Source organism: Myotis myotis, unplaced genomic scaffold (genome assembly GCF_014108235.1).
Source record: "Myotis myotis isolate mMyoMyo1 unplaced genomic scaffold, mMyoMyo1.p scaffold_m19_p_2, whole genome shotgun sequence".
NCBI classification, from domain to species: Eukaryota; Metazoa; Chordata; class Mammalia; order Chiroptera; family Vespertilionidae; genus Myotis; species Myotis myotis.
Window position 1 is genome coordinate 208,413,465 of NW_023416324.1, and position 7,134 is coordinate 208,420,598.

Genomic DNA, 7,134 nt, shown 5'->3' on the forward strand with positions numbered 1-7,134 from the left:
CCTCGGCCTGGCCTGCACCTTCTCGCAATCTGGGACCCCTCAGGGGATGTCGGAGAGCCAGTTTCAGCCCAATCCCACTGGCCAGGCCGAGGGACCCCACTGGTGCACGAATTTGTGCACTGAGCCTCTAGTATAATGTTTCATAAGCAAAAGTGCCCCATTCATGACAGCAGTAAAACCCAGAAATAAATGAAGGAATAATGACTGTGACATGAAAGAAAACTAGAAAACTTTGCTGAAGTTTAAATAAGTCCAGATACAGACCCACCTGGGAGCCAGACCAGATCACATCGACGTTAGCTTCCCAAGTGTGCCCGCATACTCGGTGCAATCCTGATAAAATTCCCAACAGGACTGGCTACAAGCAATGGATTCTAAACTTTATGTGGAGAAGAAAGTGTGCAAGCTCAGCTGAGAAATGCTTTGAAAAGGACGTGGAGAAGGAATTTGCTGTAAAGCCACCATAACCAATGCACTGCTGTCGCGCAGAAATTGACAAAGAGGTGTGAGGGTCAGGACTGGAACACCAGAGACGGCACCATATATTTGAGGGAATTTAATTTATGACGAAAGTAGCAACTCCTGTCAGTGGAGAAAGGATACCCTTTTCAATAAATGATGATGTGACAACTGGCTGTGCATTTGAAAAAGAACACATTCCACCCACCAACACACACTCTCCCTTCCACGCAGCGGCAGCTTCTCTCCCAGCCCCAGAGTCAGGCCGGCTGCTCCCCACTCACAGGTGAGGACAGAGCCCCCAGCCATGCCTGCTGGGGGCGTTGCAACTCAGCTACAATGTATTTGGCTGTGGAGAATCTGGATAAAGGACCCTCCACCCCTTTCTGGGTCCTCATGGGCTGGATCTAAAGTCCCCCCTCTCCGCCCCCCAGAGGTCCATCCGCTGCAGTTTTGGAGACTCCTCTGGAAGAATTTGCATTCCTGGCCAGATACAGACCCCAGAGCAAAGAGGGCAGGGGTCGTGTGGAGCCATTACCCACTTGAGGTCTCCTTTTGAATCAGCCCCGGTCCCTGAACATTGTTCCAAGAAGGGACATCCCTCCGCCCCAACCCCATCTGTTTGTGGTTCTGTTGATGCTATCATCTGAGAGGGCTGAGCTGAGTCCTTGAAACCGGCTCTCCAAACATAAACAAACAGCCTGTTTAATGAAACAAAGTGCACACTCTTTGACATTTTCGCGTTGATCTCAGATTCTCAGCCCATCCTCCTCTCCTCCCTGCCCCGCCCAAACCCCCATCTCCACCTCAAGCGTTGTGACTGCTCATCAGGTCTCCCTAAGGATGGATGCCCTTTCCCTCTCCTCCTCCCCAAAGTCACCTCCAGGTCGACTGGAAGGTGTTGGTGAATGTGGCTGCAACCTAGGGACAGCTGAGCAGCAGGGGCAATGGGCTCCCCTGGGAACAAGGTCTGCTCCCCTCTCTGAAGAGGACCCCCCCAACACACACACCCCCAGCTCTGCAGGTGTTTGTCCTACCCTCCTTTCTGGTACTCTGCTTGCGACACAGCCGTCCCTACTGGGGAATCCCAGCTTCCAGAAGAATCTCTGTGTCTCTTCAGAGACTCCTGGGCTCAGTTTTTCCCATGTCTCTCCCACCCCAAGGTTGGGGTCCGAGTGCCCAGCACGGGAACTTCTGAGACCTGTGGGGATAGATGAGACCCCAGAGCCCATCACCGGCTTTAACAGGGGTGGCCCCACAACTCACAGACCGCAGTTGCCTGGACCCAAGGCCAAATGGGTGAGGGTCCCGCTGCTCCTCTTTGGGGGAACTGGGCCAGGATGGGGAGAAGCAGACGGAGTTCCCAGGGCAGGAAAGACACAGGTCCAGGTCTGAGACCCCCAGCTCCCTTGGCTAGTCTGGGGGTTCCTCCTCCTTTCCCAGTCCAGGGCCTCGGGAAGGGCTCTTCTGCCCTCTCGTGGCCACGTGGCTGCTGCAGGCGTCTCTGCACACCCAGTTAATACCAGTAAACCTCAGCCATCAGGCTGGGGTGCAGAAGGAAGCTAGTTCCAGTTTTTTCTATCAAGGTTTCTTTTTTCTCCTAACGAAAGACGCGTGAAACCTCTCCCCTGGTAAGGACCACACTGCAGGGGTCTATTAGCAGAGGCGGGAGAGGAGAGGAGAGGGGAGAAGCGGGAGGCACCCCTCCCTGGCGGGACGACCTGAGGGTGGGGGTACCCGGCGTGGAGAGCCCTGAGCCTTTCTCCGGGAGGTGTTCCCGGAAGAAACTGGTGGAAGGGCCACAGAAGGCTCCTCGCCTCCAGGGGAAGTCACCATGCGGGGCCCGGGGTGTGGAGCAAGGCCGGGCAATGCCCACGCTCCGCCTCACCGGCCAGCGAGGGCGCAGAGCTGAGGCCGAGATCCCCGCAGCCCGCAGAGACCACGTTCGCGCTTCCGAAGCGCGGCCCCGCCCCGTCCCGCGCTGACCCCCGCTGCCCCTCGGCCCAAGGCCCGGAACTCCTCCGCGGGACCCAGCTGTCCCGCGCGTAAGACCCTGGAGACGTCCGGGCTCGGGAGGACGCACCACGCACGTGCGGGGCGGGGCGCGCGGCGTTGCCGTGGTTACAGACGACGCGCTCCGGGGACTAGAGGGCGGGCGCTTCCTGGGCGGGACTTGGCCGCCGGAAGTGCGTGGCCGTCCGAGGCCATGGCGGCGCTTGGCGTCTTCTGCATGCTGCTCGGGGCAGCGGCCGGCCCGTTCGCCGGCGCCTTGAGCGAGGAGTTCTGGGTCAGCCAGTCGCCGGCCCACCTGCTGTCGGACAGGGCGAGCTACAGACGGTAAACGCGTGGCCGGGCTGTCGGCGTGGCTCCCTGGTGGCGGCGGGGCGGGGCGGGGAGGGGACGCGAGCCGGGGTGGCCCGAGGCGGATGCGACCCCGGAGACCCCTGGAGGGCTGGCTGTGCTCCGCGTGGAGGGCAGGCTCGGGACCTGTGAGCTGATGCGGGTTCCTGCCCGAGTTTCCTGGAGCCCCAGACTCGGAGGTTCGAACGGGACGGTTCTAGGAGCGCAGCTTTGTTTGTGTGCGCGGGGCCTTCAGTCTCCACACAGATGCTGATGCTCACGTGTCGGGCCTGAGAAATGAGGGTCCGTGCGGGTCATCTTCGAACCAAGTAGACCTGTGCGGGGTGAGAGGCGCAGAGGTGGCAGATGGGCCAAGGCCTGGGCGACGCACAGTCCGTCCATCTGTAGTCACGGGACCTGTGGGAACACAACGTGGAGAAGGGGGATGAGGATGGGGAACGGTTGCCATAGACGCGCAGGGCCCGGGCCTGGGCCTTCGTAGCAGATGGGGTCGCTTTGGAGAGGGCAGCGGTTCTCAGAGTGTGCTCAGGGACCCCCTGGACATACCATTTCAGTGGTAATACCGGAGTGGGGGTATTTGCCTTTTTCACTCTTTCGCCCACCCCATCCCCGCTCCAGACCACCTGTGATATCACAACACATTGAATGCAGCAGCAGATGGAAAAATTTACAAACATTGCCACTCTTCTCACCAGTTATTTTTGTTTTGAAAAAATATATACTTACTTTTTATTGGAAAAGGTTAATAATATGTAGTGGATGTATTCCTTTGAAGTGAATTGATGCATGCTTTTTAACGTTCTTACATTCACTTTTAATGCAGGAATTATTTATAGATTCAACCCACGGCCCTGCCTTGTGCTCTGAAATCCTCCTGGAACAAGTGCTGAGACTTGTGGGTGCCTCTGCAGAACCACGAGGACCCCTCACGTCCAGGGTCAGAACCAGCAGCGAGTCCCCTTCACTTCAGGGGTTGGTGGGCCACGTAGCATGTCCCATGGTATCCCCCCACTGAGCAGCCACAAGGAGGCAGAGATGCCCAGAGAGAAGGAAAGACCTGGATGGAGGGAGTGATAAAATGGTGCAGAGCCCTGCAGCCCCATCCCAGCAGTTCCAGTGTCTGATCCTGACTCCTGTGCACATTTCTTTAATCAGTAACTGGATGGTCCTAAGGTGTAAACTGGGGAGAAAGCTGAATACATGACAGAGGACCAGATGGTGGCTTTTGAAATTGTCTTTATTTCTGATCATTCCTTTACAACCATCCACCCCAGGATTAACTCCCACACAGGCACCTTGAGCCCAAATCCTGTGTCCCTCCCCAAGCAAATCAGATTCATGTTTCTGATTGTAGGACACTTTGCCTTTGAGGTCCCATGAGCTCCCCAGCCTTTGTCCCTGCAATCCTGTACCTGGGATGGGTCCATCCCTTTCCCCATTCACACTGAGCATGAACCTGAAACGTGGGTGCCCCCTGCATAATGCACCCCGGCCCCAGGTTTCAGCTTCCAAAGGCCCAGAAAGAAGCCTTTGCTGGGTGCACCCAGGGAGCAGGGTCACTACAGGGGCACAGCACGGGCTCCATGGCATGAAAATGCCACGTCATAAAACTCACTATAGTGCTTGGTCACAAACAGGATGGACTTGGGCTGTCCTAACTCCCTCGGTGTCCCTGTCAGCTCAGCCCGGATCAGGGCAAGTCTCTCCTGGTTGACGGTCCCCTGGGTCCTGTAACACTCCAGGGGGACAGAGTGCAGCTCAAGCTCTAAACTGCACAGCCCGGCCGGGTGGCGCAGCAGCTTCTCCACGGTGGCCACGGGGAGGTTGTTCTCAGGGATGGTGAAGACCCTGAGCTGGTAGCAGCGGCTCAGGACAGGCAGGATGGTCTCGACTTGGGAGTCCGCCATCCCACAGCTACCCAGGCTCTCCTACCGAAATTAAGCCTGATCTTGTAGCCCTCCCTCATTCCTTCCTAAGTAGCTAATGTGCTGTGGGAGGTGCAGCAAGTGTTATCAAACAAGAACATTTGTATTCATGTTAATCTACTCTTATTTTAATCAGACTATAAAATAAAGCATAAGCTTGCAGAAACCATAAGCTTGTGTCCTCATCCAGGCATGGGAGATCCACTAAGCCCCAGCTATATTCTCTTGTCTGTCTTTTCTTCAATCCTTCACTGCCCTTCCTCAGGTTCACCCTTGGCTGTGCTGGTGAGGCACACCTGAGGTATGCAAGTTTTTTTTCAGGTAACCACCAGGGATAAATCCAATCTTTACACAATAACCCCAGTCCTACCCATCACTCCCCACCTCACAACTCGTACTCCTACCCCAGGGCTGACTGCTACAGCTGTTTGGGTGAAGCAGGATCAGGGAGGATCCATGCAGAAGCCAAGTCCCAGTGTGTGGCTTGTGCTGGGCTCTCTTCCCTGACCTCAGGAGTAGAGCATGAGACTGAGGGGAAGAATGCTGGGGGCTTCTGCTGGAGGGAAAAAGGAAACACCCATTTATTGAGCTCTTCCTCTAAGCCAGGCCCAGTGCCAAGCCCTCAACATGCACCTCTCTGGATCTGACAAGCATCCACTAAGCTGGGTGAGCACCATGATCCTCATTTTACAGGGAATTGAGCTTCTTGCCTACGGTCCCCATACCCAAAAGCACCAGCCCCTGAAACCTCAGCTTGGAGTCTTCATTTGGGTGCCCTTTGATTAGGGTCACTGTGAAGGCTTAATTTTCTGTGTCAACTTGACAGCGCTAAGGGTTGCCCAGGTAGCTGGTAAAACAACACTGGGTGTGAATGGATGGGGCTAGCTTTTGATTCAGTGGATGAGTAAGGAGATCTTAGAGTGTTGGGGGGCTTCCTCCAAATTCTGGGGGAACAAGAGGAATAGAAAGAGGAAAGAAGAATGAATTCTGTCTTCTTTGGCTGAGATGTCCATTACACACACACACACACACACACATCTTTGATTTCAGAGAGGAAGAGAGAGAGAGAATAGAAACATCAGTGAAGAGAGAATCACTGATCAGATGCCTCTTGCAACATAGACATGTGCTTGACAGAGATAGAACCGTGACCTCCTGGTTCATAGTTGAAGCTCAAGCACTGAGCCTTGCCAGCCAGGTGTGCGATGGCTATATATACCTGCCCGTGAACATTGGAGTTCCTGGTTCTCGGCGTTTCAAACTCCTGGATTTCCACCAGCTGCTCTTTATTCTCAGGCCTTTGGCTTCTGAGTGGGGGTTACTCCATGGGCTCCCTGGTTCTCAGACCTCCAGATTTAGACTTGAGTTATACCATTGGCTTTACTGGTTCTCCATTTTGCAAAGCACAGATAATATGAGCCTAGTCCTATAAATGTCTTACAAACGTCCATGTAGACCCTATTGGTTAGTCCAGAGAACGCTGCCTAGCAGAGGCAATACCTCACCCATTTATCCAGTTCTTCTGTCACCCATCCTAACAGGACGACTTCAAAACATGATACTCTAGGCTTCCTCCATAGAGAGAGGATATGAGAATAATGCCAATTCCCCATGAATATGACCTTCCCCCCCCCCCCTGCCAACTCCCCCTCCCCAGGGTTATATTTCAATGTGGTATAAAAATACTAAGGAGAAGTCTTATGTTCCTGAATAACTTTAGTATGATGTTCAAAGAAATTTGGATGATTTTCCTGGCGGCAAGCAGGTTAATTCCTGGGACCAGGCTGAAAGGCATGGGCTGGGAGGCCCAGTGACTCCGTTCCTCTGCTGTGTGGACAAGCCCTTCTGGAACTGGGGACCCTTCTGGCACAAGTCCTGAGATTTGTGGGTTCACCTGCAGGATCAGGAGGAACACTGGTGTCCAGGCTCAGAGCCAGCAGCGAGTCCCCTTCACTTCAGGGATTGGTGGGCCGCATAGCATGTCTCATTGTATCCACCCATTGAGCAGCCACAAGGAGTCAGAGATGCCCAGAGAGCAGGAAAGACCTGGAGGGAGTGTTAAAATGGTGCTGAGCCCTGCAGCCCCACCGCATCCCAGCAGCTCCAGTGTCTGCTCCTCAGCCCTCAGCACCTTTTTTCATCAGTAACGGGAGGGGCCTGAGGTGTAAACTGGGAAGACAGGTTAATACATAACGGAGGACCAGACGGTGGCCTTTAAAATTGTCTTTATTTCTGACCATTCCTTTGCAATCATCAACCTCAGGATTAACTCCCACACATGCAGCTGGAGCCCAAATACCTCTCCCACCTCCCCATGCAAGTGAGATTCACATATCTGATTCTAGGACACTTGCCCCCTGAGGTCCCACGAACTCCCCAACATTTGCCC

At 54.6% G+C, this 7,134-nt stretch overlaps 1 long non-coding RNA gene across 1 annotated transcript; it reads left to right on the top strand.

The window, feature by feature from the left end:
• The first annotated feature begins 2,641 nt into the window (after nucleotides 1-2,641).
• On the top strand, nucleotides 2,642-4,911 carry LOC118677113. The gene is made up of 2 exons (XR_004974326.1): nucleotides 2,642-2,796; nucleotides 3,644-4,911. It is a non-coding gene; the product is annotated as an uncharacterized LOC118677113 (long non-coding RNA).
• Nucleotides 4,912-7,134: the final 2,223 nt, after the last annotated feature.